Consider the following 8,222-nt stretch of genomic DNA (forward strand, 5'->3'; position numbering starts at 1 on the left):
ACGAAAACGTGTCTTCTTCAGAGATCATTCTAGTGCCTATTATTTTCGTTCCTCCTACTTCAAACACTGATCAATCAGTGAATGAAATGCCTTCAGCATCTGAACCTATATCAGTCGCTGAATCTAAGGCTCCTTTAGCATTTATCCCTATTGCTGAAGAATCTGCAGTTGAAGCCTCATCCTCTGTTCCTGAACATCTATGCTCAGATGATAATCCTCTACTAGCTCAGCGATGGACTAAAGACCATTCTATTCATCAAATTCTTGGTGATCCAAGTGCAGGTAGTTAGATCGTCGTGGTCTAGGTAATATCTGTCTCTTTGTCAACTTTCTTTCTTTAGTTGAGTGCAAGAAGATCAATGATAATATCTCAGTCCCTAGCTGAGTCATTGCCATGCAAGAGGAGCTTAGTGAGTTTGATAGGAACAAATTCTGGTACCTTGTCCCACGTCCATCTGACAAGACAGTGATAGGACCAAATGGGTCTATCACAATAAGTTAGAAAAAGAAGGTGTGGTAACCCGTAACAAGTCTTGATTTGTTGCTCAGAGTTATAGACAAAAAGAAGGAATCGATTATAACGAGACCTTCATACCAGTGGCTAGACTCGAAGCAATTTGACTCTATCTAGGCTTTGCTACCCATAGAGACTTCAAAGTCTACCAAATAAATGTAAAGAGCGCTTTTCCTAAATGAAAAACTTCAAGAGGAAGTTTATGTTGACCAACCTCCAAGGTTTCTTGATCTTAAGTATCTAAACCATGTCTATCGTTTGGATAAAGCTCTTTTTGGGTTAAAACACTCTTTGTGCCTGGTATGATACCATCTCCTCATTTCTCATCTCTGAGAAATTCATTCATGGAAAGATTGATAAGACCTTATTTCTTAGGAAAGTTAAAGGTCATATCAATCTAGTCCAAATATATGTCGATGATATTATTTTTGGTTCTACTAATCCCTCTTTACGTTTTCGGTTCGCTAATCGCATGAAGAAAGAATATCAGATCAGTATGATGGGAGAACTAAACTTCTTTCTAGGTCCTTAGATCAAGCAATCAGATAAAGGTATCTTTATCAGTTAGAGTAAGTATGTCTGTGATATGCTGAAAAAGTTTTATCTCTCTAACAGCTCATCTATGAAAACTCCTATAGCTCCTCCACTCTCTCTCAACAAGGATCCAAATGGAAAGCCTGTAAAAGTAACTGTTTATAGAGGAATGATCGGTTCCCTGCTGTATACCATATCTAGTCGACTAGATATCATGTATTCTACTTGCTTATGTGCACGATATCAATCTGAACCTAAGGAATCCCATCTGATCGCTGTAAAATGCATTTTTAGATACCTGAAGGGAACTCCTAATTTAGGTCTCTTGTACCCTTAGGGTTCAGATTTTGACCTAATAGGTTATTCAGATAGTGATTTTGCAGGTTGCAAGATCGATAGGAAAAGCACCATTGGAGGCTGTCAGCTTCTAGGTAGAAAGTTGGTGAGCTGGACAAGTAAGAAGCAAAACTCAGTGTCCACATCAACCACTGAAGCTAAATACGTAGCCGCTGGAAGTTGCTGTGCCCAGGTCTTTTGGATGAAAAACCAGCTTAACGACTATGATCTTCAGTTCTCAAAGATTCCTATCTATTGTGATAGCACTAGTCTATTGCGATTGCAAACAGCCTGTACTTCATTCCAAGACCAAACATATAGAGATCAGATATCATTTTATCAGAGATCATGTTATGAATGGTGATATTGAACTTCACTTTGTTCCCACTGATTACCAACTCGCTGACATTTTCACCAAGCCTCTTGATGAGACAAGATTTAACATCTTGATCAGCGAACTTGGAATGCTAAACGCTGAAGATTAATTTCTTTCAGCTATACGTATCAATCAGTAAAGTGAAATGATTCAGTGCTCTCACTCTATCACTGAACTGTTGAGTAAATGTATATATTCTCTCTAAGGTATGTATATCACTGAAGCCTTCCTTCTTCAGTGATCAAAACGTTTTAAAAGTTTGTTTTAGTGACTCTTTCTATCACTGAACATTTTAATAAGTATATCTCTTTTATACTTATCTTTTCTTAAAATCGAAATGATCACTGAACCTTTCTACTTTCAGTGATTCAAAAGTTTTTAAAAGATAGTTCCAGTGTTTCTCTTATCAGTGACTCTTTTAAGGAAGTATATTTTTCAAAGATATTTTCCTTTCTTAAAACAAAACCATCACCGAATCTTTTCTTCTTCAGTGATCAAATGTTTTAAAAGGTTTTTATTCAATGATTCTATTATCACTGAATGTAACTCTTTAATTTACTTAAAACCTTTTCGTTTTAAAGGAAATAGTTAATGAACCGTCTTTATGACGACATTCTCTGTTACCAATACGAATCTCTTTGAGATGCACGTAAAAGTCTTAACACACGCGACCTCCTCCAACTTCCATCCAATCAAGGATGAAAACGTGCCATATTTTTCATCATGGTGTTTCCTCAACCGTTGTATTTTCCTCTCTCCTATTTCTTTTCTCTCTCCTCCTACCTATAAATATGAGACTTTTTCTCTCATATTTTCTTTACGCTTTCAAAATCTTTTGATGAACCCCTGCCAAAAAGAACTTGCAAGCAAGAACTCCCTAAGAATGCTCGAAACCTTCGACCTTTATCTCTAACAACTCTAAGGTCGATACTTCTTCTTTAACTTTTTGAAATGATCTTCTTCTTCTTCTAATGAAATTGTGTTTGTTTCTTTAAGAACTTTGTTCTCTTAAAACACTAACAGTAAGATTAATAACACAGGCTTCTTCTTGGTTATAATCTAAAGTTTCAAAAACACCCATTCTTCTTGAAAAACCCTAATATCTTCTATGTGGATTTTTCAAAAATAAGTTTTATTGTTCTAAAACTTAAAAAGATCACATTCTAATCTTGGACTACTAACAAAAGCTATTATATCTTATTTCTTAACGATAACAGAGAATGGCCGCCAAGAACGTAAATTTCTCCATTGAAGACGTATCCTTCAAGGCAAACAACCATGTCGCCTTGTTGGACGTTCCTTCAAACAAAACCATCTACGAGGATGCCGCTACCTTCCACAAAATGTCGCCAATCACCTACGCTCTCACCCGTGAACCTGTCATGGTGAGGGAAGCCCTTCAGCAATTCTGGATGACCGCTGAAGTGGTGTAGGATAATGACAAAAATGGTCAACAGGTGGAGAAAATCTCCCCAGCTAAGGGCAAGAAAAGTAGCTAAGTCTGAGAAATCAACCAAAGTGAAATCAACCACTAAGGTTGTTAAAGCAACCAAGGTGAAGAAAACCACTGAAGCCTCCTTTTCAGGTTTAGTGAAGACAACCACTGACACTAAGTCTTCAGCGTCAGTTGTTTTGGTTCCTCCAACCACTAAAGCCTCTTCTTCAGGCTCAGTGAAGACATCTACTGAATCTATTCCTTTAGCATCAAAGGTTGTTCCTTATTCCACTGAATCTTCTTCAGGTTTAGTGATGCCTTCTGCCGACAATGTTTCTTCAGTTTCAGTGGATGATGCCTATAACATTGCTGGACCTAAATAGAATGGGTACCAAAAGTATTTTTAAACTGTTCCCTTATGCAGAAAGCCAAAGGCATATGGTATCTAGATAGTGGATGCTCAAGACACATGACCGAAGACAAATCCCTGCTTATCGACTACAAGGAAAAAAGAGGTCCTTCCATGACCTTTGGAGGTAATGAAAAATGATATACCAAAGGTTTGGTATATTAACCAACAGTGCAACCACATTCAGGTATGTTTCATACGTTGAAGAACTAAAGCACAACCCACTCAACATCAATCAATTGTGTGATAAAGATTACACAGTGAAGTTCTCTAAGAATTCATGCTACATCAATGACAAGGATGATAAGGTTGCCCTAACCGGTTATCGTCTAGAGAATGTCTACATCATCAACATGGATTCTTCTCTCATTGAGAATAGTAGTTTCCTCTCTAAAGCTTCGTCAGATATCAACTGGCTGTGGCACAAACGGCTTTCTCACCTTAACTTCAAGACACTAAGTGAGTTGTCTAGAAATGATCTCGTCATTGGTCTTCCTCAACACTCCTTTGCAAAGGAATCTCTTTGCTCAGCGTGTGAGAAAGGAAAATAGATAAGAGCTAGCTTCAAGTCTAAGCAAATCTCTTCAATGACATCGTCTCTTCAGCTACTACACATAGATCTATTTGGTCCAGTGAACATGCAATCTATTGCTGGAAAGAAGTATACACTCGTCATTATTGATGAGTACTCCAGGTACACTTGGGTCTTCTTTCTCAGATCCAAAAGTGAAGCACCTAAAGACATAATATCGTTCATCAAGAAGATAGAAGTGCTTAACAATATTAAAGTACGATTTATTAGAAGTGACCATGGTACTTAATTTAAAAATAGTATTACGGATAACTTCTTCGAGGACAAGGGAATTTCTCACAACTTTTCTTCAGTGAGAACTCCTCAGCAAAATGGGGTCGCYAAAAGGAGAAATCAAACAATCATTGAGGCTGCTCAATCAATGCTCAGTGAATACCTCTAAGGGACAAAAGGTCAAGGACCAGCTCTCCATAATGCAAGTGGTTGTCCAAGCCAACCCTGAGTCCATCAACGCTTTAACAAGAAAAGACGATGAAGAGGACTCTCACCTTTCTAAGCGTATGGAGCTGATGCAATAGATCTTGGCTGCTCTCCAACAGCCCATCCCAGCACCTGAACCGTCATCCACTGCTGATGACTGTGCACAGCTAGATGAAGCGTATGAGGCTACTGTTTTCTTAGCCCGTTCTATGACCAGGCTTGAAGAAATGATGGCGCTCCATATCCACACTGTCGACCACTTCTTTAACTATTGCTCCGAATCCATTGCCAAAGAGGGGGAGACAAAATCTTAAGCTGCCTCTTTGAATGCTACTGCTGCCGCTGAACCTTCTACTGTTCCAGCGACTGAAGCTGAAGTTGAAGTTACTGAAGAAAACCCAACTTCCTATGAAGCTCCTGTAGCTGAGGATGTTAATGTCGTCCGAGCTGACGCTGAAGCTCGTTCGATCGTCTACACAAAAGACCTTCAAGTCCTAATAACGGACCAACATTGTGGAACGAACATAAAACAAAGTTCTTCTTGGATGAAGTCCTAAAGGCTACGAAGAAGCCAAACATTTCTATGCTGAATCTCTCATTGCCAGTGAAGGGTCCTTACATACCCAACACTGTGCACATAAAGCCTGAGTTAGGATTTATCTTCCTTGACTATGAAGGCGAAGTTAGCTTCCAAAGAATTTTTGAGTTACATTTATGCCCAATGGAACATCTCGCATACATCAGATATTGGCTAAATGACGATATATATGGTGAAACGATGGACATCAAGATCAGAAAGGAATTTCGACGTCGAAAGAAGATTGGAGAAGATGTACCTGGCTACATCAATCTGAACAACTTAGATTAGTTATTTATTTTTTGTAATTTGTCTTTCACTGTATATCTTTTGTATTCTATGTCTACTTTCATTGTTCAACTTATATATTGTAAGTCTAAGAAATGTAATGAAAAACTTGTAATATTTCATTTGAATTAATTTAAGTGTTTCATTTGCATCACTGAAAAAGATCCCTGAAAAGATTAATAGGGACACATGTCTTTGAGTTCCAGTGTTCTCTTACATTCACTGACAATCTATAAGTTAGTGAACATGCTTTCAGTTTCAGTTTCCCTTCTTATGCCTTTCTTAAACTTGTAACTTAAGAAAATTATTAAGTAAAAACTGACTCACTGAAAAAGATCCCAAAATAGTTAAAAGGGACATGTACTTTATATTAACTTTTCCTTACTGTTATTTGATAAGGCAACTTTCTTTATGTTGCTTTGTTATCATCAAATAGGGGGAGATTGTTGATCCTCTCTCTCAATGATTTGATGATAATCCCTTTTACCTTTTACGAAGTATTATGTTTTTGTTATTCAGTTCCAATGATCATCACTGAGTCTGTTCAGTGAGCGCTGAAACATGTCTTGTAAATCCTACAGCGACAGCGACACTGACACTCAAGAAGACAAAACTCACACCAAAGAACCTTCAACAAAAGTCGAAGACTGAAACTTTAGATTAGAGACTAGCGCGTTCGTGATCTGAAGCGGCATTTAGTGATTACAACCTGGTTTATATATGTGTGAAGACTGCCCAAGCCTCAACGAATGCTGAAGAGACCTTAAGTGTTATTCCAGCGTTTAGCGATCAAATGAAGCTTGTTGTGCAAGATTGCTTTTTTCTTGTCCTTCCACACACAAAGGACAAACCCATACCCTTTCTAGAGTATAGTACGGTACGGAGCCGATTAGTTGACTCTATTACCCACCAACTCAATGAAAGGATGTCTGCTCATGAATAGGCTTTTGTACTATTCACTATAGCAAAGGACAAGCTTTTCTCTAAAAGTTTGACACGTGTTCAATCCCTACTGCATTGCATTAAATGTGCATTTAATGCAATGGGTATAAATAGATGAGTGTTCTCTCCATGCAAACCACTACGTGCATACACACAAGAGATCACACACACATCTAAAGAACACTTACTCTTATCTTCAAAGCAAGTTAGAATCCCTTTCAACAGAGATCCAACAAAATTTTAAAGTTGTCGCTGCACTCTCCAGCAAAGATGAAGATGTTCAGGCTCCGCTTACTAGGCATGGTGAGCTTCTTGAATGGATTTTCCACTTCTTCAGCAACCAACATTTGTCCCTGAACCGCTTTCACAGAAGCTAATCGTCAGCAACTGGATAGGATCGCTGAATTCAACCTTCATCAAGCTGACACCATTGTCTCCATCGAGAAAAAGATGCAAGACCTTGCATGTTGCCTCCCTCTCTCAGCTGCTAATGTTGATGATGACAAAGAGGGGGAGAAGTATCCAAAGAAGGATACAGAGGGAGAGAATAATGATATGGAGAACACGACTACTGAAGATGCCAGGGAAAATATCCCTGGAGCCATCAAGTATGATGCCATCAATGATGATGATGATGATGATGATGTCGTGGTTACTGTCACTGACCATGAAGACCTTCATCCTTTCACCTCTGCATTTCCAAAGGCTGGTGATGAAGATGATGATGGTGATGAGGATTCTGAACTTCAAATTCCAGATGCAGGTATTAATGTTGGTGGTAATGATGATGATGATAACGACGATGATGATGATTTCTACATCCAGATCATACCAAGAAAACTAGCGAAAGGAATCTCCTTTAGGGAACCTGCTTCCCAAAAGGAGAGATCATCAGGGAACCAGCACTCCTCAGGCAAAGGAAAAGGAGGTGCCTAAGACAACCTCGCTCTAGTTCTTGGGGCAATCAGTCAATCTGAGGGTGCAGACAATTCCAGGTTTGTACCTTTTTCCTCAGAAACTGGACTTTTTATCCTTATCCCTCTATCTCTCTTTGCAACAACCCCTCTCATTCTCTCAACCCATCTCCCATCTTTTGAAACCCAAGAGGAAGATGAAGATGAAGCTTACAACCTAACACCAAGGAAGTCGTCTAAACAATATGTGTGTTCAGAAGTTGAAGAAGACCTGAGGATGCCTCAGTTGATAAGTCAACAAGACCAATCCAGAGTAAAAATTCTTTTTCGTACCTTTGGATGTGGTGAGTTCGACTTTCTTTTAGAAGTTGCACATGAAGAATTCCTACGTTTTGAACAAGAGATGAAGAAACATCAGCAACTTCTTAAAGACAACTTGGATTTAGTCAAGACTCTAGCTGATCAGGCTCTTGCTACAGGGAATTTCAAGAAGAAAGATCTGCTTAGTGCTCAAGCCTAACTTTTAGTAGAAGCTTGACGGGTGTCAAGTCCGGCAAATAATAGAATTTATGAAAATAAGCCTATTATCTCTAAAACACAACTTGAGATAGCGATAAGTAGGGTCGTCTTCTCAAGGACTCGGTGTTAACCGTAATTCCAAGACGTAAATGCGTGCAAATTCATTAACATTAAAACAATATATAAAAGGGGGGGGGGGGGTTGGATGATTTATAGACAGCCTAAATATGCAAAATAAAATGGAAACATTAAACACTAATAAGAACGAGACTAGCTATGAGCATCAATCAACTAATCCTTTGGATTATATATCATCGACTCATTCAATCCATTTTCTCAAAAGAAACCAAGTTGGTTAGGATATCG

Source organism: Cynara cardunculus, unplaced genomic scaffold (genome assembly GCF_001531365.2).
Source record: "Cynara cardunculus var. scolymus isolate 2C unplaced genomic scaffold, CcrdV1 Un_Scaffold_599, whole genome shotgun sequence".
NCBI classification, from domain to species: domain Eukaryota; kingdom Viridiplantae; phylum Streptophyta; class Magnoliopsida; order Asterales; family Asteraceae; genus Cynara; species Cynara cardunculus.